The following is a 26,790-nucleotide window of genomic DNA, read 5'->3' as shown; positions in this document are numbered from 1 at the left end:
CAAGAGCTGGGGTACAGGCCAGAGATGCAGGGGGTGAGAGGATTCACCAAAGACAGAGCAGGGAACAGAACAGGCAGATTGACCGAAGTACACTGCTGAGGGGAGCAGCGGGTGAGTCAGGAGAGGTCTGCTGCAACACGTGGGTTGCTCCCTGGCTGGCTGGGGATCGAACTTGTGCTGCAGAGGCTGCGGATTGCTTCACAGTGAGGACAAGGTGAAGCCACCCAATGTAGGGCAGCTTTGTTTACTAAAAAATAGATGAACTATAAAATAGAAATAAACATCTAGAAATAGGCTTGGTTTTTTGATGAATAAAAAGGATTGTATTTCCCCCAAAAAAAGGTTATTATTGGCTAAGGCATATAGAAAGGAAGAGCTTGTGGTTAGAGGTGGAGAGGAACCACTCTAGTGGTTTTATAAGGGATAGAGAAGACCAGAAGTGAGTCCAAGAGAAAGATGATAAAGGTCTAAGTCACTACCATTTACTAAGCCCTTATACTTGTTCAGTCTTACTCTCAAAGGTGAGACTTTTACCACCATTATAAAGATCAGGAAACAGATGGAAAGAAATTAAGTAATCTGCCCAGGGCACATGTGAATAAGAAGAGTAAAATTTGAAATCACCCTCTATGTCTGTGGATCTCAAAGTGTGGTCCCAAACCAGCAAGCAGCATTAGCATCACCTACAAACTTGTTAGAAATGCAGACTATCAAGTCCCACCCTAAACCTACCTAATCAGAAACTCTGGGCACAGGAGCCTATTATTAGTGTTTGAACATGCCTCACCCACCAGATAACTCTGAGGCACTCCGATATTTGAAAATCACTGCTCTCAAGCCCCAAACTAGTGCAGATGTGGTAAAGAAGAGGACAGAGAGGTGGTGCAAGGGGTTAAGACGCAGCACCATGAAGCTATCAGCAGCCACTGCAATGCAAGTTTGATCCCCGGCCAGGGAGCTACCGACATGGTGCAGCAGATTTCTCCTGGCTCGCCCGCTGCTCCCCTTAGCAGTGTATTTCAGTAGATCCTCCTGTTCTGCTCCCCACTCTGTCTCTGGTGAATCCTCTCACCCCCACACCTCTGACCTGTACCCCAGTTCTCGTATGCATAAATAAATCTTTATTTTAAAAAAAAGAGAACAGATTTCAAAATTGTTTAGAAAGCCAAAGAAGAGTCACTAGGTGAAAGAAACCCAAGATGACCTCTAGCTTTCTAGATTGGGGAACTGATGAAGAAATCACCCAAAGAAAGAGAAGATTTGGCAAAGAAAGATGATGATTTAGTTTTGGACAAAATGATTCTATAGTACGCAAACAAGTAGAACTATCTAGTAGACAAATAAATATATGCATCAGATAGTTGAAGGCAATTTCAAGACAGAGAGAAGGCTAAAATACAAATGCTAGAGTTCCTAATTGTTCTGTCTTTATGAAGCACTCAGTAAGACTTAGTCAAAAATTGAAAACTTAAGGGCCTCCCCGGTGGTGCAGCGGTTGAGCGCTGGGTTGCGAAGCTGCCCACGGCCTCTGTGGCGCCAGTTCGATCCCTGGCTGCTCCCCGGCTACCGGAGGAGGGTCCCACATGGCGCGCAGACCTCTCCTGCCGCTCGCTGCTCCCCTCAGTAGTGTGCTTTGGTCCTTCTGCCTGCTCTGCTCCCCGCTCTGGCTCTGGTGAATTCTCTCACCCTCCCGTGCTTCTGACTGTACCCAGTGCGTGTATAAACAAAACAAACAAACAAACAAATAAATAAATAAAACATGCCTCTATTAAAAAAAATTTTTAAAAAATTGAAAACTTAAGATTTTAAGTAGTTTTGAATTTAATTGTTGATGTTCTTTCATTATGATTTCTTTTGCATTTTTATTTTAATCATTTGAAAATATGATTAAACACAACATTTCAGGGCCTGAGGCAAGAGTACAAATAGCCATATACTATAGAACAAAATATTTGAAAGTTATAAATCAAGTCAATTTATCACTAAGTAAGTAATATAGTCTCTTTTTACCTTGAAAAGTACATCTTCACAATAACCAAAAACAATTAAATATGTGTAAAGTGATGTTTTTTTAATCTGACAGAAAGTTGGCAAAATAGTAAAGACAACAAGGGAGTCCATTTGAGGGATTCAGTAACAAATGAGTCATAAAACACACACCTAATTCTTGAGTTATTGTTTTTTTCTCCTGTGAACATAGTGTTTTTCTTTTTTCTTTTTTTAAAGATGTATTTATTTATTTATACAAGCACTGAGTACAGTCAGAAGCGCAGGAAGGTGAGAGAATTCACCAGAGCCAGAGTGGAGAACAAAACAGACAGACTGACAAAATACACTGCTGGGGGGAGCAGCGGGCGCAGCAGGAGAGGTCTGTCACACCATGTGGGACCCTTGCAGGCAGCCGGGGATCGAACCGGCGCTGCAGAGGCTGTGGGCAGCTTCGCAGCCCAGCGCTCAACTGCTGCACCACCAGGGGAGGCCTGAACATAGTATTTTTCATCCCTTCATTTCAACAAAACTTTCAACAACATTGTTTTAATGGTGTCATATAACTTGGGTTTAGTTGACAGTAGTGGTTCAATGGGTTAAAATATACTATATTCAAAGTACACAAAAAATTATAATAAATTTTCATCAAAAATAAAGCAAAGGGGGCCTCCCCTGGAGGCGCAGTGGTTGAGCACTTGGCTGCGAAGCTGCCCACAGCCTCTGCAGCGCTGGCAAGGGTTCCAGATGCCACGGCAGACCTCTCCTGCTGCGCTCGCTGCTCCCCTCAGCAGTGTATTTCATCAGTCTGCCTGTTCTGTTCCCCATTCTGGCTCTGGTGAACTCTCTCACCCTCCCGCACTTCTGACTGTACCCAGTGCTTGTATAAATAAATCTTTAAAATAAAAAAATCTTTAAAAAAAAAACAAAGGAATGTAAAAATAGAAAAATTATCCTTCGTGTAAACTTTTTAAGGTTTTCTTCTAAACTATTTTCAAAATCTTTAAAAATGCAAAAGAAATTATTATGAAAGAACATCAACAATTAAATTCAAAACTACTTAAAATCATAAGTTTTCACTTTTTGACTAAGTCTTACTGAATGCTTTATAAAGATAACATAATTAGGAACTCTAGCATCTGCATTTCAATTATCTTTTACTACATAACAAATCACCTCACAGCTTAGTGGCTTCAAATAATGACCTCTTCTTGGCTCTCATTCTGTGGATTGACTAACCTGGGTTTTCTAGACTGCAGTGTGTGGTGGCTCAGCAGGAGCTGGAGGGTCTGCAATGACCTCGTCCACATGTCTGGGATCTTTGAGGGGATGGCTAGGAGGATGAGCCTGCTCCCTCCACCTGTTTTCCCATCAGACAGCAGTCTGAAGGACAGTATCTTACTTACATGGCAGCTGGATTCTAACAGGAAAACAGAAGCTTCCAGGCCTAAGGCCGGATGAGGCCCTGAACTGGCACAGTCACTTCTGCCACAGACTATTGGTCAAAGCAAGTCATAAATCATCCCAATTCAAGTGGAAAGAAACACTTATTTCTTAAAGGAGAAGCGGAGAAAATAGGGATAGGAAGAATTATTGGCAACCATCTTTGCAAAGATTTGCCACAGTCCATCTATAATAGCTGCTTATATAAAGAATTTGTTATGTCCTTAGTGTCACATGCCTAGAACTACATTTATACACATTTAAATAATAGGATATATAATTCAAAATATTATTTAATATTGTAAAATGTTCCCCCATCATTCTGTACAACTGTTGCAAATATCAATAGAATCACAGTTGTTTAGATCATGAAGACCAGTAAGGAAATGGATGTTCAGTGCTCCTGGGAAACTTTGTTATGCAATAATCTTTTATCCTCACACAGTCTGAGAGTTCAGATTGGACAAATTAATAGTATAAATACTTAGCTTGTTAAGGTACTCTTCATTGTTGGCAACACGAATTTGGAGACAGAGATGTGGAGCAGCGTTTCCCTGGGGCCTGATCAGCGCTAGTAGAGTGCGTGTTTCAAACACACGTGGCACTCAGTTCCTGCGCTGATACTGGATCCTGAAGGACAAAGGTGCTCAGGGAGTCTTCAATCAACTTATGCTGTGTTTGTATATGCAGAGACCTCTGAAAAACAAATCAAGGGCAGGACCCTGTTGTCTAGATCTGAAAGAGGTACTGGTAGGTGACTTCATTGGCGAGGGGGTAACATGAAAGTTCTGGAAAAATGATCCAGGGAGAGTGGGTAGGAGAGAGAAGAGTATCAGGCTGATAGGATGGAACTTAAGTAATAAATACAGCTTATGGGCTGAAATATCCATCGATAGGGGAAATGGTTAAAGAAATTATGATGCGCTCATTCTTTAAAATACTAAGGAAGTCCCTTCTCTCTGTCTCCATACACTTACATACACACATATACACACATGTATTTATATATATATATATATATATATATAATGTTAACATAAAACAAAAAACAAGGGGGGCCTCCCCGGTGGTGCAGCGGTTGAGCTCTGGGTTGCGAAGCTGCCCTCAGCCTCTGCGGTGCCGGTTCGATCCCCGGCTGCTCCCCGGCCACCGGAGGAGGGTCCCACATGGCACGCAGACCTCTCCTGCCGCCCGCTGCTCCCCTCAGCAGTGTACTTCGGTCCTTCTGCCTATTCTGCTCCCTGCTCTGGCTCTGGTGAATTCTCTCACCCTCCCACGCTACTGACTGTACCCAGTGCTTGCATAAATAAATAAATAAATACATCTTTAAAAAAAAAAAAGAAAACAAGGTGTAGAACAATAAGTATAATATGATTTAAAGTATATTACACACACATCACTGCCAAGGAAAAGGAGTAGAAGCAAATACACTACAGTGTTACAAGTTTGGAGGCATGAAAGAGGAATTTTCATATTTTGTTCTGCCACTTAGAATGATATAATACATGAGTTTTCCTTTTTCTTTTTTAAAAAGATTTATTTTATTTATGCATACAAGAGCTGGGGTACAGGCCAGAGGTGTGGGGGTGAGAAGATTCATCAGAGACAGAGTGGGGAGCAGAACAGGCAGATCTCCTGAAACACACTGCTGAGGGGAGCAGTGGGTGAGTCAGGAGAGGTCTGCAGCGCCATGTGGCAGCTCCCTGGCCAGGGATGGAACTCGTGCTCCAGAGGCTGCGGACAGCTTCATAAGTTGTATCTTAACACCTTTCGCCACCAGGGAGGCCCCTACATGCGTTTTCTTTTATTTAAAATGGAGATAGTAATAGTACTCATGTCATAGAGTTATTTTTCTTAAATTCACTTACCACAAAAGTCACCCTTCTAAAGAGAACAAGTCCATGTTTTTCAATATAGTCACAGCTTGCACAGCTACTGCCACTATCTAGTCCTGATCATTCACCATCCCATAAAGCATAAGGAAACCCACATCCATCAGCAGCCACTCTCCTCTTTCCTTCCTCCTAGTCCCAAAGGACAACTGACCTAGGTTCTGTCTTTATGGATTTGATTCTTCTGAACATTTCATTTAAATGAAGCCAAACAGGGCCTCCATGGTGGTGCAAAGGGTTAAGCACAGCACTGTGAAGATATCTGCAGCCTCTGCATACGAGTTCGATCCCCGGCCTGCCAGGGAGCTACCCACATGGCGCAGCAGACCTCTCCTGTCTCGCCCACTGCCTGTTCTGCTCCCCACTCTGTCTCTGGTGACTCCTCTCACCCCCCACCCCACCTCTGGCCTATACCAGTTCTTGTATGCATAAATAAATAAATCTTTTTTAAAAAGCTAAAATAAAATAAATGAAGCCAAATAATTTTTTTTTTTTTTAATTTTCTAGAGGCATGTCTTATTTATTTATTTATTATTTGTTTGTTTGTTTGGTTTATACATGCACTGGGTACAGTCAGAAGCGCGGGAGGGCGAGAGAATTCACCAGAGCCAGAGCGGGGAGCAGAGCAGACAGAAGGACCGAAGTACACTGCTGAGGGGAGCAGCGGGCGGCAGGAGAGGTCTGCACACCATGTGGGACCCTCCTCCGGTGGCCGGGGAGCAGCCGGGGATCGAACCAGCGCCGCAGAGGCCGCGGGCAGCTTCGCAACCCAACGCTCAACCGCTGCGCCACCGGGGAGGCCCAAAGCCAAATAATTTTTAAGGCTGATCTATATAATATCATTAACAGTTCTTTATCCTTCTTTATGGCAGAATAATATTTCAGTGAATGTCTATCACACTTTATTTATTTATCCATCCACCAGTTAGTTGACAGATATTTGGTTGTTTCCTTTTTATTTTTTGCTATTATGAATATTGTTGCTATGAATATCCCTTTATGAGTTTGTTGTGAGCACATGTTTTCATTTCTCTAGGGTACCTATCTAGGACTTGCTGAGTCATATGATAACTCTACGCTTAACTTTCTGAGGAACTGCCAAACTCTTTTCTACAACAGCTGTATCATTTTATGTTCCCATCAACAAGATATGAGGATTCTAATTTCTTCACCTTCACCATGCTTGAACTTGTCTGGTTTTTTTTGATTACAGCCATCCCGGTGGGTGTGAACTAGTATCACACTGTGGTTTTGATTTATATTTCCCTGATGACTAATGATGTTGAGCATGCTTAGTAACCAATTGTCTATCTTCTTTGGAGAAATGTATATTTCTTTTGCCCATTTTAAAATTAGATCATTTGTTTTTTATTGTTGTATTATAAAAGTTTACTATATATCTATATCCCTTACCAGACGTGTGATTTGCAAATAACTTCTCCCATTCTGTGTATTGTCTTACACTTTCTGGATAGTGTCCTTTGAAGCACAAAACTTTCAAGTTTGTCAAAGTGCAACTTATCTATTTTTTTAATTACTCACGTACTTGGTGTCGTATTAAAAAAATTGACTAATTCAAGGTGACAGGATTTATGCCTGTTTTCCAAGGGTTTTACTTCATAGGTTTAGATCACTAGCCCATTTTGAGTTAATTGTTGTATATGAGGATAGGGCACAGACGTCTTATGATGAGGAATGAGAGGAAAATTGCATCCTTCAAGGTGTAACAGTAAGTGCTCAGAGACTAGTGTCATGTGTGTTATTATTATATATTTTGTTTAAAGAAACCACCAAACACATACACGTTATTGAACAAACTGCAAAAGAGCAAACTTGTTAATTCATGGTCACATCTTTTTAAGAAGAAAATGTAGGGCCTCCCCGGTGGCGCAGTGGTTGAGCACTGGGTTGTGAGGCTGCCTGCAGCCTCTGCAGCGCAGGTTCGATCCCCGGTTGCTCCCCGGCCACCGGAGGAGGGTCCCACATGGCGTGCAGACCTCTCCTGCCGCCCGCCCGCTGCTCCCCTCAGCAGTGTGCTTTGGTCCTTCTGCCTGCTCTGCTCCCTGCTCTGGCTCTGGTGAATTCGCTCACCCTCCCATGCTTCTGACTGTACCCAGTGCTTGTATAAATAAATAAATCTTAAAAAAAAAAGAAGAAGAAAATGTAACATAATCACCTAACTTGATTGCCCACCTTGTTTACCATCCTTGGTAATTGCTAGCTGTTTCCCAAAGTAGTCACCACAGGTAGAGAATTCAAAGTAGAGGTGGTTCTAAAGGGCAACCCAGCACCTTCCTGGGCAACAAGGCACATCTGGCACAAGCGTGATGCTTCCCAGAGAGACAGCATAGGAGAGGGAAACAAGCTTTTGTCATGAAACTTCATAGTTTAACTTTATGTTTCTATGTCCATGTGCATACTTATTTTTTCACATGAGCATTTTACAGAATTAACTTCTGAGAATTAACCCAGTACCCAAAAGTTCCAATTAAGTCCATGCCTTAGCTACCTCAACATAACAAATTTCTATTCTTGATCTTTGGTATTCCTATTGGCTTCATCTGATTCTTTTTTTGCTATATTCTTGCTAAAATTTATGTGTTTTTAATGGGGAGCTAGGGGAAACTTTGACCCCAGGGCACATTTGGCAATATCTAGAGATATTTTGGGGTGTTACAACTTGAGGAGGCACTACTGGCATCTAGTGAGTAGAGGTCAGAAGAACTGCTAAGCATTCTCAATGCAGAGGACATTCTCCCACCAAAACACCAAAACTGAAAAAAACTTATCCAACCCAAAACATCAACTGCGTAGAGGTTGAAAATCCCTGACTACTTATATGTGAGTTGATTATGCTCACACCTTGAACAATAGCATATGGTGGCCCTGGAACCAGACATACCGTGGCTCAAATCCCAGCTCTGACATTTACACCTTTGTGGCCTTCAGCAAGTTTTGTAACTTCTCCAAGCCCTAGTTTCCTCATCTAATAATCACTCTAATATGTATACATGAGTCTAATTATCTAATATATATATATATTTTTAAAATCTAATTTACATGTAATATATGGCATAGTGACTGGCATATAATAAATAATCAATATTAGCTCACAGCAACTTCAGTGACAGTGATACCTAAGGAAGATAATACCTTAGGGATTTTGTTAAAGTCAGGTGTGTTGAGTTAATTTCATAGAGTAAAATTCATTCTTTTTAAGTGTACAAGTCTAAGAGTTTTGACAAAGTTACACAATTGTATAACGATCACCTACAATCAGGACATCAATCTTAACTCCTCCAAAATTATCTCAGACCCCTTTTCAGGAACTCTCTCCTCCTTCCACTAATCTACTTTCTATGGCTTTTTTTGCCTTTTACAAAATGTCATATAAATGGAATCATAAACCATGTGGCCTATGGGGCTGTCTTCTTTCGCTTATGTAATGCTCTGCAGTTTATCTATAGTTTTGCATGTATCACTAACCTGTCTTTTTATTGCTGAATATCATTCCATTGTTTGTATGTTCCCTAGTCTGTTTATATATTCACCAGTTGACTGATTTTTGCTTGCTTCCAATTTTTGTTACTATGAATGAAGTTGTTGTAAATGTTCACATACAGGTCCTTGTATGGACATGTGTTTTTATTTCTCTTGGAATAAGCAATTTTAACACCAGGAGTAAGATTTCTGGGTATTATGCTAAGTGTGTGGTTAACTTTTAAGAAACTGCCAAATTGTTTTCCAAAGTGACTATCATTTTGCTTTGCTGATCGACAACCTGGCTAGCACTTAGTGATGTCAGTTTTGTTTCATTTTATATTTTACTTTTAGTTATTCTGATAGATATGTAGTAATAGCTTTTCATGTCCTTAATTTGCATTCTCCCTAATAACTACAGATGCTGAGTTCCTTTGTTTTGACTTCATTTTACAACATACAGACCATTCTGGATGCTTTAAATCTCACAAAAACTGTATCAGGTAGGTAGAAATAAACAATACGTCCATACTGACAAGAATTAAATACATGCCTTCCCTCCACCTCACCATCTCCAAAGTGAGTGCTTTCCCATTTCCCATAAGCAAAGTCTGGCTCTGTATACTCTCTAGCAACCCGGAGCTGCAGCCAATCTGCGTCATCCTCACTGTGTAATTAGAGGCTGGAGGTGCCTACGTGTCTCAATTTTAGGATCCTGTGGGCTACATTTGGCCCAGATTAGGTTATACTTTAGGCATTTCACTGCATATCTCTTCTTTTTCCCCTCAACGTTCCATATCCCAGAGGGCACTTCAAAGAACAAACAGATCTGGGCTGTAAGGAAGTGTCTCACCCTCTGAGAAAGGTGAGGTGGCAGGGACCTCCACCAGGCACATTCTCTAAGTCAGGAGAGGAAAGAAAAAGAAAACCCACCAGCCCTGGATGGAACAGTCTTAAACTCAAAACCAGCATGCAGGTAATGCTGCACTTTCTAAAACTGTCCACACGAATGCTGCTTGTTCCACTGAGTGGGCACCAGTCTGCCCACGTGGTCCATATGTTCCTCTCCTTTCTTCTCACCCAGAACCCACCATCCCCAACACTTTTCTCTGTCCTCCTAGTTGTGGTTTACCAGATAAAATGCAGGATCCCCAGTCAAATTTGAATTTCAAAGAAACAATCTTTTTTTTTAGTATACATATATCCCATGCAATATTTGTTTTTTTTTTTTTAAGATTTATTTATTTATACAAGAACTGAGGTACAGTCAGAGGCGTGGGAGGGTGAGAGGATTCACCAGAGACAGAGCAGGGAGCAGAACAGGCAGACGGACTGAAGACACTGCTGAGGGGAGCAGCGGGCAAGGAGGAGAGGTCTGTTGTGCCATGTGGGTTTCTCCCTGGCTGGCTGGGAATCGAACCTGTGCTGCAGAGGCTGCGGACAGCTTCAAAGCACGGTGCTCAACCCGCTGCGCTACCAGGGAGGCCCTCCCATGCAATATTTGAAGACTTCTTTCACTACCAATGTTAAGGAACTAGTTTAATAAAAAGGGTATCAAGCTCTTACTTAGGAAGAAAGACAAGAATCTACTTGATTTCTTTTAGACCTAAGCTTGATTTTTTTTTTCAGAGCCAGAATATATAGACAAATACAGATTTTCTCCACCACTGATCAGCCATGAGACAGCAGAAGTTTAAAGAAGCAGAGCTAGGTGGCCATGACCTATCTGTCAGTAACAACCCTGTAAACCAGTAAAAAAGCAAAGTTCCTTTGGGGCTAGCTCTGTGTATAGTCAGTTGAAAAACTGACTACCCCAATTGTTCCACACAGCCTGGCTAGGGAATGAAACAAGTTAATCTTTATTAAAGCATCACTTAAAGTCACTTCTGGACTCAACCTGACATAAATTCATTCATTTAATCTTAAACTTTTTGAGTTACTGCACTACTAGCAAACCCAGTAGGGGGGAGTTAGTTCCCTGCCAAGAAGCACACAAACCATTTCAAACTCTCCAGCCACCACATAAGGTGAATAGGAAAATAAATGCAAAATATAAGTAAATATAAATAAAATAAGCATTACTTTAAAATAAGAGAAACATTTATTGACTGTCTCTGTCCAACTTATCTATCTGACTATCCAATTTTACCTAATATACCTGTGAGTTTTAAGTCAAGAGACTGAATAGTTTAATAATTTGCCCAAGTCTCTGTGGAGCAGCTTAGATTTGAATTAGAATCAGTTTGATTCTGGAATTAGGTTTCCCTACCAATCCAAACAAGTCAGATATCATAATCATTCAGGACCAGGAAGGAGAAACTTCCCAGTTAAAAAAATGTTCAGGTATATGTAGGAATGACCACAATGGATCAGCACCTTAGTGTGAGGCCAGCGGTTCCTTCAACCAAGCAGAGCCCATCCAGTTGCTTTGACAGGGATGCTCAGGATAGGTCTGCTGCAGTCATGGTTTGTTTAAGAGGCAGCACTGGGGTTGGAGTGAGGCAGTCAGGATTGGAGATAGTGTCCAAAAGTCATTGACACAAAGGAGAGTGAAACTGTCTTGCTATTGCCAGAAACCAGAGCAGGGAGATCGGGGATCCTTGCAGACAGAAAATTCAATCACATTTCCAGCCACCAAAAAACCATGAAGTGACTATAACTCTGAGGTAATGTCTGGGCCAGTCATGGCTTGGTCAGGGACTGGGACCTGTGTCCTCAGGTATGAAGGCCAACAATAACAAGAGCTAACACTTACATAGCAATTTCCAGGGGGCAGACTCTGCTCTGAGTGCTGTGTATCGATCAACCCATTAAATTCTCACAATAACCTCTGAACCAAGTATTCTTATCATCTCTCTTTTTCAGCTGAGGAAACTGAGACAACGAGTGAGCGAGTAACTTACTCAAGATCTCACAGCGAGGAGTTGGCAGAGCTGGGAATCAAATAGGACAATCTGGCTCCAGACTCTGTGCTCAGTCATCATGGCATAAATCTCTGAATTTGTCCAGAAAGTACAAGGTGGTGCTAGTAGATGCTGAAGAAAGGATTGAAATAATGATCTGGGATCAGCTTGCCAAAGAAAGGCACCAAATGTACAGGAAAAAGCCAAGGGAGAATGACTGTGGCTGAACTAGGGATGAAGAAGAGGAAATCACTAAAGTAGACAAAATAGGAACAATCAGAGAGGTGGGAAGGAATTAAAGGGAAGCAGGGAAGCAGAATGAGGAGAAAGCTTCAAAAATAAAATATATGCACAATTCCCAGTGTCCCAGGGCATTCAAGAAAAGAGCCCAAGAAATAATCACTGGGATTGAGAACCTGGAGCTTGTATTGATGAAGATGTGGGTTATTCTCTACAGATTTACCTCTACAGATACAGATTTGGCTCCCGTAATACAGGCCAGATAGCAGTGTGAAGTGCTGCATGTAACAGGCCCGCGTGAACAGCTCAGGGTTAACGTGGCTGTGTCACGTGGTTAGGGACCCATGCTTCTCTCTTTCTGCTCTATTCTCTGCATCACAAGGTTTTATCTTGGATCTAAAATGATTCCTGCCATTCCCTACACATTCTCACCAGCATGAAGAGAAAAAGCAAATGGGAAGTGGGGTTCTATTTCTATTATTGGGGGGGAGGGAGTTCTATTTCTACAGCAAGAAAAAGATCACAGATCATGAGATGCAGCTCTCTACCACCAATATCACGAGGCCCTTTTGCAGTTAATTTTCTCTAGTGGTTGTAGGAAGTTTGCAGGCGAGGATGGAGCGAGTACAGAGAAGGAAGCACCATCTCAGAAGGCTGGCAGGCCCCGCAAACAGAGAAGGAAAGTGATGGTAGCTTGAGGAGTGGCGGAGCAGAGATAGCACAAGAAGTGGAGAAGTGGGTGTGCACTCCCCGAACCCCGCAGAGAGCAGGGGAATGCTGGGCGTAACAAGACGGGAGAGAGAGACCCACTGCCTGACAGGGCAAGGAGCACTGGAGAGGTCAGCCGTGGACACGTCCTTCTCTGAAACCAGAGGGAAGACGACAAGGAGTAAAGACCAAGCAACATTTTAACGTGGAAAGTGGGGAAGCGGAACACTGCTGTGCTCAGGTGGCCCCAGTGCCACCTTGTAGGTGAGATCATACGCTTTGTGACTGTTCCCCAATGTGAAGGCTGCTGGGAGCTTAGAACCTATACGGGTGAAGTGACCGCCAGGGGCCACCTGCCTCTCCGGAGGAGATGAATGAATATGCACTATCTCACGCCCGTGGCAAAGCTGCTTCTAGTCTGAAAGCCAAATAAACACTGTGGACCCAGAGATGGCTCCCTATAAATACTTGCTAAATAAGTGAATAGGTAAATGAGTGAAAGAACAAACACATTTCACGTCGTTTGATTTTTGGATAGTCGCGTGTGTTCTGGACAGTTAAGTTCCTCTTCAACTAGTGCAATTCTTTGCAGGCTGAGATTCATTTCGGCAGATTCTGTTTTCAAACCTGCTTACTCCTTCTCAAAAACCTGAGTATTATCCATTCCCTGGGGTTTCTGAGATGTTTGGATCTGACCAGGAATATTAGTTGTTAGAGGAGCTTGGAAGGATCCTCTCAGGCATTGTGTTGACTCCCTCCATTTAAAGAAACAATACCATAACGCGTTGGTTTTTTTCCTAAAAGTAGATTGCTCATTCATGGACGTTCCTTGTATTTATTTGTTTCCTCCTGCCATAATATCACACCATTTCAGATGTCAGGCAAGCCATGACAGAACTCAAGAATCCAGATATTTCAGACAAAGAAAGACTGTCCTCCCTTCTCCCACTCTCAGTGTATCTAGTTAATTGCTTTTTGTCTCTACTTTGTGTTTCAGGGCAATATATCCCGGCAGGTGGTGAAATTAGAAGGAGAAATTCAAATCAGATAGTGCCTTGGCCAGCAAACACCCACAAAATCAGAAAGCCTTTTATCATAAAGTCACTGTATGTGCTGATACGTCCAGGACTGAAAAAAACAAAATGACAAAGACCAATGGCTGCTGCCTGGGTTGGTGCTGACTAAACAGAAGGCCCCCTCCCAAAGCATAGTCCGAACCCCACAACCATTTGAAACCTAAGACCTTCCCCCAGTTTCTTTCTGAAACAAATCCATTCTATTAGGGAGACTCAGAACACCTTTAGTGCAGAGAGAGAATCTGAAAGTTCAATTACTACAACTGTAGAAATTATAAGCAGGCAGAATGATTACATCACTTCTAATTACAATTCTTCTTTCTGGCTCCAACAGGAGGAAACTGCTTGCTTTATCCTCACTCCAGACTGCCAGCTCCCCAAGCAGCCTTCACCTTCTGAAGGACAAACCTGCCTTTGCTTATCTGCCCTTCGAAATTGCCCTGCACTTGTCTCTTTCCAAGACAAGATATTCTATAAAGCATTCATTAAAACCCCGATACTCCAGCCCCAAACAACAGGTATGCAAGGTTGCTGAGACACTGTCCTTTTCCTTCTCCAAGAGCACAGGCTTTTGATAACTATATTTGGGGTGCTACCGCTGCCTCCTCTGTGGTCTCCTAGAACAACAAGCTCCCCAAAGTTTTTGGCAGGGGTGTAGGACACTAACACCCACTATTGGTCTCAACCCTCGTTGCCTTCTAGATTATTCCACTAGATTTTGGCTAGGGACAACCCAATCTTCCCATATCACTTCTACTTGACATCAGCGTCTCGGCTTCTCAGCCAGCATCCAAGAGTGGCGAATGGGCTTCTCCCTGCCCAGTGCACAAGGCACATTTTCTTACAAGCTTTCCTATCTGTAGCCTGTCCCTTTGCACACCACAAAGAAACACACCGAGCAGAGCACACATTTTCAAGACATTTAATGCTGAAAATCAAAGGAGTACTTGTACGAAGATAAAGAAGTGTTTCTGTCTTGGCTGTAGATTGCTGCTAAACTTTGTCCGTCCTTCTTGACCACATGGTTGTGATCACCCAATATTTACACCTGTCCCAGACCATGCCCCGAGCCCCTACAGACCCAGTCTGGGCCCTGCCTACCCTTCTAATTATAGAGAAACTACACGTGGTGGTCTTGTGTCTGAATCTTGCCACAGCACTTCTGGACATAGCTGACACTTCATAAACAGTGCTTGGTTCTGGGTGTCATATTTTAAGAAGTACACTGACAAAAGTGAGAGAACCACCAGGTGGTAAAGGATCTGGAAACAATCTTACATCAAGAATACTCAGAAACTGTGCACATGGGCTAGAGAAGAGAGGACTTGGGGAGAGAACATGGCCATATTGGATGCTTAAGCAGTGGAAAAGGGCTGAACTGAGACTGATGAGATACAGTTGCACAAAGGATGCCTTTTTTATATACACTGTTATAGGAAAGTGCAGACTCTTCTAGAAAGTGCTAAGTGCCTCTTTATCTAAATCATTCTGGCAGAGATAAGCTGGTCCTCCAGCAGAGATGTTCCAGACAGGATTTTGTTGTTGTTGGGTGAGGACGGGTCTTCCCGTCTATTCCTCTGAAGAAGATGGAGAAAGGGTCAGAGGCTTTTGGTGACTATGATCCTGTTAAATCTTGCTACCTGCTTGGCTCTAGACATCAGTCAGCTTTCACCTATTATTATTGTCCTTTGAAATTCTGACATGCTCTCCAGGAATGTAAAATATTCCCTTCTTCAGGATGACACAGTTTGCCAGCTTTAAACTTCAAAGCTGCTTTGGAAATAAAAGTTTGCTTTTACAATTTTAAAGCTTTTTAACCACAGGAAAAGTGACTTGAACTTTGGAAAATTGCTTTTGAAACTTAGACCTATTGACCAACTTACTGGTGAGCTTGAAAGTCTCTCTGGCATGTGCAAGCAGCCTGTTTAACTTACCTTTGCTCTCTGACAGATTGGGCCTGCCTCCAGTCTGGAGCAGTCTAGAGCAGTGGTTCTGCTCTGGCTGCACATCCATGTCACTGGAGCTTTAAAAAAAAAAAAAAAATAGGTGCCCCACACTTACAGCCATTGATTTAATTGGGCAGAGAATAGGTCCAGGCATGGGTCATTTTTAAAACTCTCTGAGTCCTTCTAATGTGCAACCAGAGGTGAGAAACTGTTCTTAGAGGTTTGAGAGTTACCATTTGATCCAGGTTCCTCCAAACATCATTGCCCATCAAGTCAGTTGACTTGGGCTCAAGAAGCTTAATAGCATTATCATGTTCCCAAACACCACTCAGGAATAAAGAGAAGAATTCCTTAGATCTGCTGCTTTGATTCTCAGAGGGCCTTGTGCATCAAGTCTACTAGACCCAACTGTGATGGTGGGAGCTGAAGGATGTTTTTCCATCTCCAGTGACAAAGTTGAGGGGCTATGGTCAAGCCATAATCACTTGCAGTTGTTTTGGGAGTTTCTCTTCAGCACCCCTTGCCAACACACAGCTTCCCTCCACTTAAATGAGAACATCATTCACTGAAACTTCTAAAACCTCACACACATCAGAATGTTCTTTTAAGGAGACTTTTTGATGAGCCAGTTCACAGCTGTTTGTATTCAGGAACAGCTATGGACTAGGAAATCACAGTGCTGACCATTAGAACATAACTTATTAGAATATATCTTATTAGATTATACCTTGATGAGGAAGCCAACTCAGCCCTTTGGATGGTGCAAGACTCTCATCGTCCCACACAAAAGGAAAGTTCATGAGGGTCAGACCTCACAGATTTCCCCTCCTTGTAACCTCAAAGCTGAAAATAATGTATGACTCAGAGGGTACTCAAGAAATGTATTCATTGGATGAATACAAGAGTCAATAAATCATATGATTATCAGGGACCAGATAGAACTCAAAGACAAACAAGATTACTTAAAAATGAATAAATAAAATATTTCCAGATTCTGGCCTCCCCAGAATGTCATAGGAATGCCCAGCACCAGCAGAGGAAGACCTTCTGGACAACAATTTTAACTTAGGGAGGAACAAGGTGGCTGGAACAAAGACTGGTCAGTCTATGGACAGCCTTGGATCTACTTCTCAATGACCATTGTTAGAGTCCCCCAATCTCCATCCCCTTCCACATGGCCACAGAGTGGCCTCTCGTAGCCAGGCTGTGCCCAGTCCCTACACCCTTGCATAATTCCTGTTTTCCAATCATAGAACACCCAACCCTGCCCAGCGGGGTGATGCATCACCAATCCCTTCTTCTCCTCAGAGAAAGCAGCTTGGAAAATCTTTCTTTGTGTATCTCAAAAAATTAGAACAAGGTGTGTCCAGTCCTGGCAGTGTTAGCAATCATCTGCTGGAGAAGCATACACATTTGAATAAAAAAAAAAAAGGCAAGCTGTTGCATTCTCACAATCCCCAGGGCCCTAAAACACACCCCATAGGCAATACAAACCCTCTCTTGGAATCTGGAATGTAGGATTCAGCAAAAGGATTCTGACCTAACCACCTTTCTTCTGGGCTCTCACTTCCTCTGCCCAGAAGAGGCCTAGGCAGAAAGGGAAGTGTTCACATCCAGCGCTTTCAGCTTCCCTGTCAGGCTGGCCGCTGACCACATGACCTGGCAGAGCTGAGCTGTTGTCCCCAACCTCTGACTGACATAGTAAGGAATGTTTACTTTGAGGCTCAGTCAGTTTTCTGATTAAAAAAAAAAAATCACTGTATCTCTGTGTAGGTATTTCCTGCACTGATGTGCACATGGAAAATCAGATACTTGGACCCAATAGTCAAGGTATTAAATCTCTTGAATTTATCACATACTCTGGCTGAAATTCAAAGTGAGCAATTAAATGCCAGTGACCTGGGCTTTCACAGGTTGCTCTAGAATGGTCCCCTCTGTGATGCATCACACAGATAGGAAGATTGGTCCCCCATGGTCCACAGGCCTAGGGATGTGCCTCTGTTGAAAAGGGAAATATTCAAGCAACTTGATCTGTAACAACCTGAAATTCAACTATAGGTTAATGTTCTAAGAAGAACAACATTTACACTTCTAGTCAAGGGGCCCCTGTTACTACTACTAATTATCCCCTCTCTGTGAAATATGCATCCTCCTCAGGGAGGAACGTGGTCACTTTTCAGGAGCCTTCCCTCTGTCCACATTATCACAACCACTGCTAATGTTCAAAAGGATCACACCACGACACTTAACCACAATATCTTATTTGCTTATTTTGTGGGCGAGTGAAAGGATTTTCAATAGAAATGAAGCTTCCAGAATGGGGCAGGGCAAGAACAAAGAGGGAAGGAAGCACAATGGACTATCACTAGCTCATGGACTTGGGTGAGGTGGTGTGGGGTGTCCTAATATTACTTCAATTACAAACAAATAAAGGATTTTCAAGATAACTTTTATTTGAAATGAGCTATAGTTACTGACTAGAGAATGCCATTATGGTAGGACAGGACTTACTGTAAATCCTGGTGCACTGGGAGAATTCCAAAGTACTGTAAGGACAGAGGCAGTATTTATCGGGGAATCAAGTGTTAGGGGTTTGTTTCATTGAATTTTTTGATAATTGCAAGTTTTAAAACTTTTTATTGGGGTCTCCTTGGTGACGCAAGGGGTTAAGGCGCAGCATTATGAAGCTATCCCCAGCCACTGCAGCACGAGTTCAGTCCCTGGCCAGGGAGGTGACCCACATGGCACGGCAGACCTCTCCTGTCTTGCCCACTGCTCCCCTCAGCAGTGTATTTCAATGGATCTGCCAGTTCTGCTCCCCACTTTGTGTCTGGTGAATCCTCTCACCTCCTGCACCTCTGGTCTACATCCCAGTTCTTGTATGCATAAATAAATAAATCTTTAAAAAAAATAAACTTTTATCAGCTTCCCTCCACGAGCCCTTTGCACCATCCAAAGGGCTGAGTTGGCTGCCTCATCAAGGTATAATCTAATAATATATATTCTAATAAGTTATGTTCTAATGGTCAGCACTGTGATTTCCTAGTCCTTAGCTGTTCCTGAATACAAATAGCTGTGAACTGGCTCATCAAAAAGTCTCCCTAAAGGAACATTCTGATGTGTGTAAGGTTTTGGAAGTTTCAGTGAACGATGTTCTCATTTAAGTGGAGGGAAGCTGTGTGTTGGCAAAAAAATAAACTTTTTATCATAAAGAATATCAGATATACAAAATCAGCAGAATAGTGTGGGGATAGAGAGTAGCCTCTGTGGCTCCTCCCTGGTTCCACTATTATCAACTCACAACCAAAATTCCATTCACTACTCTCCTTACATTTTGAAACAGACTCCAAACATCATATCATTTCATCAGTAAATATTTTAGCATGTATCTTTAAGGATAAAAACTATTTTCACATTAACACAATATCATTTTTTCCCCAACATTTAACATCATTTCTCAATATTAGAGGAAATTCAGTCAGTGTTCAAATGTTTGTTAAGGATCATGATTTTTAAAAATTTAGTCAGAATTCAAGCAAGGTGTATACATTGAGAATGGGGGTATATTCTGTGTACAGACATCCTTCTATCATTTCTCATATTTTTCATATATATGCATATATGTGTGTGTGTATACATATTTCTCAGTTCATATATATTTCCCCCCTGGCAAATTCTTTGTTGAAGGGAGCAGGTTGTTTGTCCTGTAGAGTTTCCCACAGTCTGGATGTTGATGATTGCATCTTCGTGTTGTTGGTGGTAAAATGATTAACATTTCTCTAGTCTCTGAGTTTCCTGTAAAATGAGAGACTTGAATCTAGAGGCTTGATCAGGTTTGTTAGATTTTTTTGGCAAGACCACTTTAGAGATGTTGCTGGTTTTTCCCCCCAGGTATCACCTTCTCTTTCTTTTTTTTTTTTAAAGATTTATTTTATTTATTAATGCATACAAGAGCTGGGGTATAGGCCAGAGGTGTGGGGGGTAGGGGAGTGGGGCGGTGGGTGAGAGGATTCACCAGAGACAGAGCAGAGAACAAAACAGGCAGACCAATGAAATACACTGCTGAGGGGAGCAGTGAGCAAGACAGGAGAGGTCTGCTGCACCATGTGGGTAGCTCCCTGGCCAGGGATCAAACTCGTGCTGCAGCAGCTGCCTATAGCTTGATAGTGCTGAGACTTAACCCCTTGCTTCTCTAGAAGGGTCCAGGAATCTCCTAATGTCTGCTTTCATTTCTTCTTGTATGGTGGTGAGGAAAACCTAGTCCATTATTACATTAGGGATTATAAAATGTTTCATTTCTGTTCTCGCCTTATTCACTTAACTCTAATACCTCTATGAAGAGGAACTTTCCCACAATTTATATCTTGTTTCTTGGTGAGACACTTGATACAGGAAAGGCAACATAAGGCTTATTTTTTACCTTTATTAACTTTCAAAATAACGAAAGGATCCTCTAGCATCTTCCTAAAGAGACCCCAATCAGGGCAGGGGTAGGGGTGCTGTGAGTCATGTATTTATTTATTTGATGTGTTTTAATCCATTGAAGTTATCCTCTCTAATGATCAAGTTATCTGTTATTGGTCAATGAAAGCCCCTTTGGGGGACTCCCTGGCAGCGCAGGCTATTGAGCGCTGCACTGTGGAGCTGTTTGCAGCCTCTGCAGCTCAGGTTCAATCCCGGCCAAGCGGCAAGAATCCCACATGGCTCAGCAGACCTCTCCTGTCTTGCCCACTGCTCCCCTCAGCAGTGTGTTTCGTCAGTCTGCCTGTTCTGTTCCCCACTCTGTCTCTGGTGAATCCTCTCACCCTCGCATCTATGGCCTGTACCCCGGTTCTTGTATAAATAAATAAATCTTAAAAAAAAAAAAGAAAAACCCCTTTGGGTTGGTTCCTGAATCCTTTCGATGCCTAATCCTCACTATCTGTGTGACAAGATGTTCAGGTTTATTTTGTATATTTCCTTTCCAGAACTTGAATCAGTATTTCCCTTAGAAACCTTAATCCCTTCTAATGGAAAAGGAATTGAAGTGGGTATGTATCATTTGGGGTCACACAATCAAAGAGCCAGGTAGTAGTTGTTGAAATAGGATCACCTCAGTGAACAAGCTGCACTAAAGTTGGCGAGAACTCAAAATTTGATTGGAACCATTCACACCAACCTCCTCTCAAGCTGTTGATCTAAGAAAAGGATGCTATTATCTCCCAAGTAAAGTGTGGGGCCAACCTGATGGCTTTGTTTCATTCAATCCAAGTAAATAAAAAAAGAAAAATGGAATCCATGAAAAGATGCTCCTGAATAAGAGAAAGGACAAATCCCTTTCTTTCTAAAGAGAAAGACAAATTGTTAAAAATGCAGACTAGTGCTGGATACAGGAGAGAAAAAACACAGGGAAGTTGTTTGGTATTTTTGATAGAAGAAGAGATGTCTTTCATAAAACATAAGCAGGCAGGCATGTTTGAAAACAAGCTGAGAAGACAAAGAACAAAATAAATTGATTAATGGATGAGAAAGAATTCTAAGGAAAAAATTAAAAACACAAGAGCAAAAATACAGACTACATAAATGCCTATATACTGCTGTTGCTTTCATGTAACAATACATGAGAAACATATTTGTATATGTCATTAAATATATTTTACCTTTATTCTTTTTTTAAATTTAAAAAAAAATTTTTTTTTATTTATACAAGAACTGGGGTACAGGCCAGAGGCATGGGAGGGTGAGAGGACTCACCAGAGACAGAGAACAGAACAAGCAGATGGACCAAAATACACTGCTGAGGGGAGCAGCGGGCGAGACAGGAGAGGTCTGTCGCACCATGTGGGTAGCTCCCTGGCTGGCTGGGAATCGAACCCGCACTGCAGAGGCTGCAGACAGCTTCACAGTGCTGCGCTTAACCTGCTGCACCACCAGGGAGGCCCTTACTTTTATTCTTAATAACTAGACTGTGGGGTAATTCTACAGATGAAGAGTCACAATCATTGACCTTATTCCCTCATATTAGAAAATTAAGCATCTTCCAAATTTTTCTGCCATTACAAGCAATATGAAGAGGACAGATCCTTAGACATCTGCCCACATATTCAATGTATTAGGCACATAAGATAAACACAGTTCCTATCTTTTTGGCCCTTGCAGTCCAACAGGGACATGGTACAATTAAGTTAAGAAATTCCAACACATTTGCAATAAGCGGTAGAATTGTTTGGTGATAAGAAAGCACATATCCAGGAAGTGTAACCTACTTTAGGTTTTCCTGAGAAAGTGACATTTAGTTCGAGATCTGAAGAACGAGAGGAGGTAAGCTAAGAAAAGAATTGCAAATCATATTTTAGGAAGAGAGAAGGCCTGAGTGTGAGAAGAGCAGGGCAGACTGCAAAGAAATCCAGCGGCAGGACATGCAGAGCCTGGTCACTGAAAGCCATGAAGCATGGGAGTGTCATGATTGCATTTTTTTTGCTACTGAAGAAGCACTCTGGAGTACAGTGGACACTGGATTGCAGCGTGGTGTCACTAAAGACAGGGAGGCCATTCAGCCCGCTGTTCATCAGGCCAGGCAGTCGAGGGAGGTGGACGAGAACAGAGTGTGGCAGTGAGGACACGAAGAAACAAATGGACCTGGAAAATATTTAGGAGAGGCTGATTCATTTGATGTGGGTACTAAGGGAGAGGGCAGTCAAAACTGGCTCCAGGTTGCTGACATTGGTAACCAGGTGGTGCCACCTACTAAGGAGAGGAGAAAGAAATGGGAGAAGTTATGCGTGCAGGTGGGTAATGCCGAGTTTACGGTTCCAACAAATGAAAATATCCAGTATCCAGCTGTATCTCCAGACCTGGAGCCTGGAATCTCTCCTGAGATCTGGATTGGAATTCTAAATTTGGGCTCCACCAGCTTGCAGGTTGTAACCAAAGCTTTGGGAGTGGCTGAGATCTTGCTGAAAGAATACATGAAGGGAGAAGGGAAAACCAGCCCGGGCAGACCCCCGAGGAGCAGGGCCAACACGGAGGGGATGTGCAAAGGGAAAAGACTGAGAAAGAGTCGCTAGGGAGGTAGAAATTCACCAGGGAAAAAAATGCAACTTTTGGAAACTGGGAAAGACCTTGTGTGAAGAGGAAAGACATGGCAAACAGCATCAAATATTTCCAAGAGATTAAGAAAGACACGGGCTGAAAAGACAAAGACACGGGCTGAAAAGACACCCTTGGGTTTAGTGACCAATTCTGTGACGTGACAACCGCACTGGCAGTGGTAAGCTGGGCTCCATGACCAGATTTTACAGTCAAGCATTTGCTGAAGGTGAAGAAGTAGTCGCTCGCTCATGTGTTTTGACCCAAATTGAGAATCACTCTCTTACTGAAGGAAGTGAACGGTCTACCCTCATTTCCTAATGGTTTTATTGGGTTTGCTTCTTTTGTTTTGTTTCATGATTTCTGGTTTTAATGTTTCCTTGCTCTTTCTTTTTCTTTCTTTTTCTTTTTCTTTTTTTTTTTTTGCTAAGTGAACTATTGTGTTCACCATCGCCAAAGTGCACTGGAGGGTTAACAGTCTGCCTTGAAATGACTCAGTAGTGAAACCAGAATTTGAACCTAGGCCATCCAGAGGTTGAAGCCTCAGCCACTGTCCTTTACTGCATTTCTTGTGACCCAAAGCATCCTAACAGATAAACTAAGCTACCCTTGAAAATAGTTACACCATATAGTTCTTTCCCTACAAGTAAAAATAATTTTACTTTTAGAAATCTTTCAGATAACTAACCAGAGAATTATGCGCATAAGTATAAACAGCAGAATTATTTATAATAGCCAAACAATGTGAATTTGCATAGGTTTTCTCTTAAAAAAATAATACCCATCAGCTGTTCCTCTCTAGTGCTTTACTTGTCTTTTAGTCTGTGTTCTCTTTGGTCTTGTCTCTGAATTTGGTTGTAAATTGATCACATCCTTTTAAAAGCTGCTTGAAAAAATATTTACATTAAAATATGTGCCTTGCTTGCTTCCTGAGTTGGCTGGCTGTTTACAAGACTTGACATAAAGGGATGGAACAGTTCAGAGCTCTTCTGAAGGAGGCAGAAGGGGTAGGCATTTTCTGGCACCAGAGGTGAACATATCACAAGACCTAAGAAGCTGGGTTCTGAGATCTCTGGCACTTAAGCAGAAAGAAAGTCAAGTTACATAATTTTCATTGTCCAAAAAAGACAAAGAAGTCTAATTGTTCTATGGAAGCCATTTTTTTTTTTTCTGGGCTCTAACATCAAGCAGGAATTTATTATATGAATCCTCACTTAAAGGGTATTGAGGGACACCAAAGACTATCTTTAAACAGTTCACAAAGAAACCCTGTTAAACCCACTCACCTAGATGGCTGTGGCCTTGCTCTAAAAGTGAGACAGCCGCTCCTGACCTAGGGAAGTTTTCATGCACGAGGTAGCCTCAGGGTATTTTGTCTTCTGGTCATATTTTTGTCTTCCTCTCATCTGTGGAGCTCGACAGCCGCAAGGGACTTTCAGATCACATGCTGCTTCAGCTTTGCCATGGAAGCCCCCTCACGTGAACACCAGCTGGGGGTGGGTAAGAAGAGGTTGTAGCCCAAAAAGGCCAGCTGTAAGCTAAAATTTCTTTGAAGATTTGCAATTTATATTTAAAATCCATGTGAATTTTACAGTCTGTTTCGTAATGTGTTATAGATAAAAATGTGTTTCTCCCTTAAAACTAACAAAATTGGTGCTCCAGGAAGATGGGCTATATTTATCCTATTTGAGTATCCGTTGGCAAGCTGCCTTGGGTCTCTCCACTCCCACAGATGCACCATTATTTTAATTTGATGTTGGACCAGTATTCCCAGATCTAGATTAGTAAACGGCTTCTTTCCAAAATTAGATGTCTTGGAACAGAAAATCATCTATTCTTCTAACATATAGAGAAGACATCTACATACACCCTGGTTGATAGGTATTTTTTCTAATGACGTTACCTTGTGAACATTTATGAATTGGACTTCCTGTACAGCAGGCAGAGAAAGTCCCTGTTCTGCACAGGTATAAACATTAAGAGTAACCACATTAGGCAAAAGCCACTACTATTTCTCAAGAGGGATCTTTTCAGCTCTAGCTTAATTCATGATTGATCATAACCTACCTGAAGTCACGGGGAGTGCATCCCTGGGTGGCAGGGGTGATCTCACTGGCTTCAAAGCTCTAATGACAGGTTTGAAGTCTTCATTTGGCACAGGCTCTCTGCAAGAGCAAGCAGCTCTAAGAACTTCGCCTATTGACATATTTATCCTGTAAGTTCAGTCCTATTCAGTTGGCCCTTTCTCTGGCTAGGAACTCCTGGGTCTTAAAAGTGTAGGACTGGCTAATGCAGCTTTGGAAGCGGGAGGGAATTGTATGAATCCTCTGGTTGGACTGAGGCTGGGTTGCTCCATAATATGCATTTCCAGAAAGAAAAAAGGCCCAGGATCATTTGAGAAACAACGTATTCTCCTGAAATTGGAGGTTGTTACCTCTATGAGTCAAAATCTTCCAGTGTGGGTTATGGGTAGGTCCACAGGCATCTGGAAATCTCCATCTAACAAGGAAGGAAATACTTCATTATAGGGAAGAATTTAAAGCAGGTGCTGGCCACTTCTTCTACAGAAGAACCTCTGTGGAATAGAACATAGTTCTTTTAAGAAAAGCTTCCTCTCAGTGATCATCAAAATGAGTTAAACTACAAATTATACTCCTGAGAGCTGAAAGATTGAGCTGTTTGAATCCATTTTTTGAAAAGATTTATTTATGCATACAAGAACAAGGGTACAAGCCAGAGTTGTGGAGGGTGAGAGGATTCACCAGAGACAGAGTGGGGAACAGAACAGGCAGACTGACTGAAATACACTGCTGAGGGGAGCAGTGGGCGAGTCAGGAGAGGTCTGCTGCGCCATGTGGGTCAGTTTTCTGGCCAGCTGTAGTGGCTGCTGATAGCTTCATAGTGTTGAGACTTAACCCCTTGCACCACCAGGGAGGCCCATTTGATACCATTTTTAAAGACTCGCGTCAGCGAAGCAATCTGTAGCTACTGCAGCACGAATTTGATCCCCAGCCAGGGAGGTGACACACATGGCACAGCAGACCTCTCCTGTCTCTCCCGCTGCTCCCCTCAGCAGTGCATTTCAGTCAGTCTGCCTGTTCTGTTCCCCGTGCTGTGTCTCGTGAATCCTCTCACCCTTTACACCTCTGGCCTGCACCCCAGCTCTGATGTGCATGAATAAATAAATCTAAAAAAAACCTCACATACTGGCAAACCCAATACTTAAGACTACATGGGGCAGCCAGTGGGCAGCAGAGCAAGAGGTAAGACATGGGTATTGGCTCCTTCAGAACCCTCCATGCAGAGCTATTGTACAGCAATGACTGCCTTTCTCTACAGAAGCCCACAGTGCCATATGGTAGCCCTCCCGTACAGCTACAGCTCTTGCCAAATTTTGGTGACTATTCCCTCCCCTGTTCCTTCTGGCTTGGGGGCTGGTAGGGTGGGCTGCTGGCCTAAGAGGTTTCACTATCCTTTACTGATTTCTGCCAAGGCTGTCACACCTTTGTTAATTGTCTCTTCATTAAACTTTCCACAACTCTTTTTGCCTCTGTCATCTTTTCCTTGCCGAGACACTGACCCAGAAATGGTCCTCATTCCAGAGCCAGGCTGATAAAGCTGCCATCAGCTGGAACCTCACTAGAAAAAGAGCACAGTGGATTGCAACTTTGTTCCTGAGACTTCTTCCTGGAAATGGCACGACACTTTTGTTCATTCTTCACAGACCAAAGTGAGTCACAAGGGGTATTAGCAATAGTTACCCACTGCTGTATAACATACTTAAAAACAATAAATATGAGGATCAGGGATTTGGGAGCAGCTTAGATGGTTAGTTCTGACCCACAAGGCTGCAGGCAAGATGCCAGGGCTGTAGGCAACTGGAGGCTAAACAGGGGCTGGCATCTGCCTCCAAGGCAGCTCACTCCAAGCACGACAACTTAGGCCTGGTTGTAGGCAGATCTTGGTTCCTTGTCACATACATAGACCTCTCTAAAGTGCTGTTTGAGTATCCTCATGACATAGCAACTGGCTTCTCCTGGAATGAGCA

The 26,790-nt window shown here is 42.5% G+C and overlaps 1 long non-coding RNA gene across 1 annotated transcript; it reads right to left on the bottom strand.

Annotated features, from left to right (window-relative positions):
• Positions 1 to 24,009: 24,009 nt before the first annotated feature.
• LOC119257445 (uncharacterized) lies at positions 24,010 to 25,230 on the bottom strand. Its single transcript, XR_005128030.1, has 3 exons — positions 25,177 to 25,230; positions 24,810 to 24,907; positions 24,010 to 24,232 (listed from the first exon to the last, which is right to left on the bottom strand). It is a non-coding gene; the product is annotated as an uncharacterized LOC119257445 (long non-coding RNA).
• Between the last annotated feature and the right edge of the window lie 1,560 nt (positions 25,231 to 26,790).

Source organism: Talpa occidentalis, unplaced genomic scaffold (assembly GCF_014898055.3).
Source record: "Talpa occidentalis isolate TD23 unplaced genomic scaffold, MPIMG_talOcc4v2.1 talOcc4.4, whole genome shotgun sequence".
Classification (NCBI taxonomy): Eukaryota; Metazoa; Chordata; class Mammalia; order Eulipotyphla; family Talpidae; genus Talpa; species Talpa occidentalis.
This window is presented reverse-complemented; position numbering and strand designations above follow the sequence as displayed.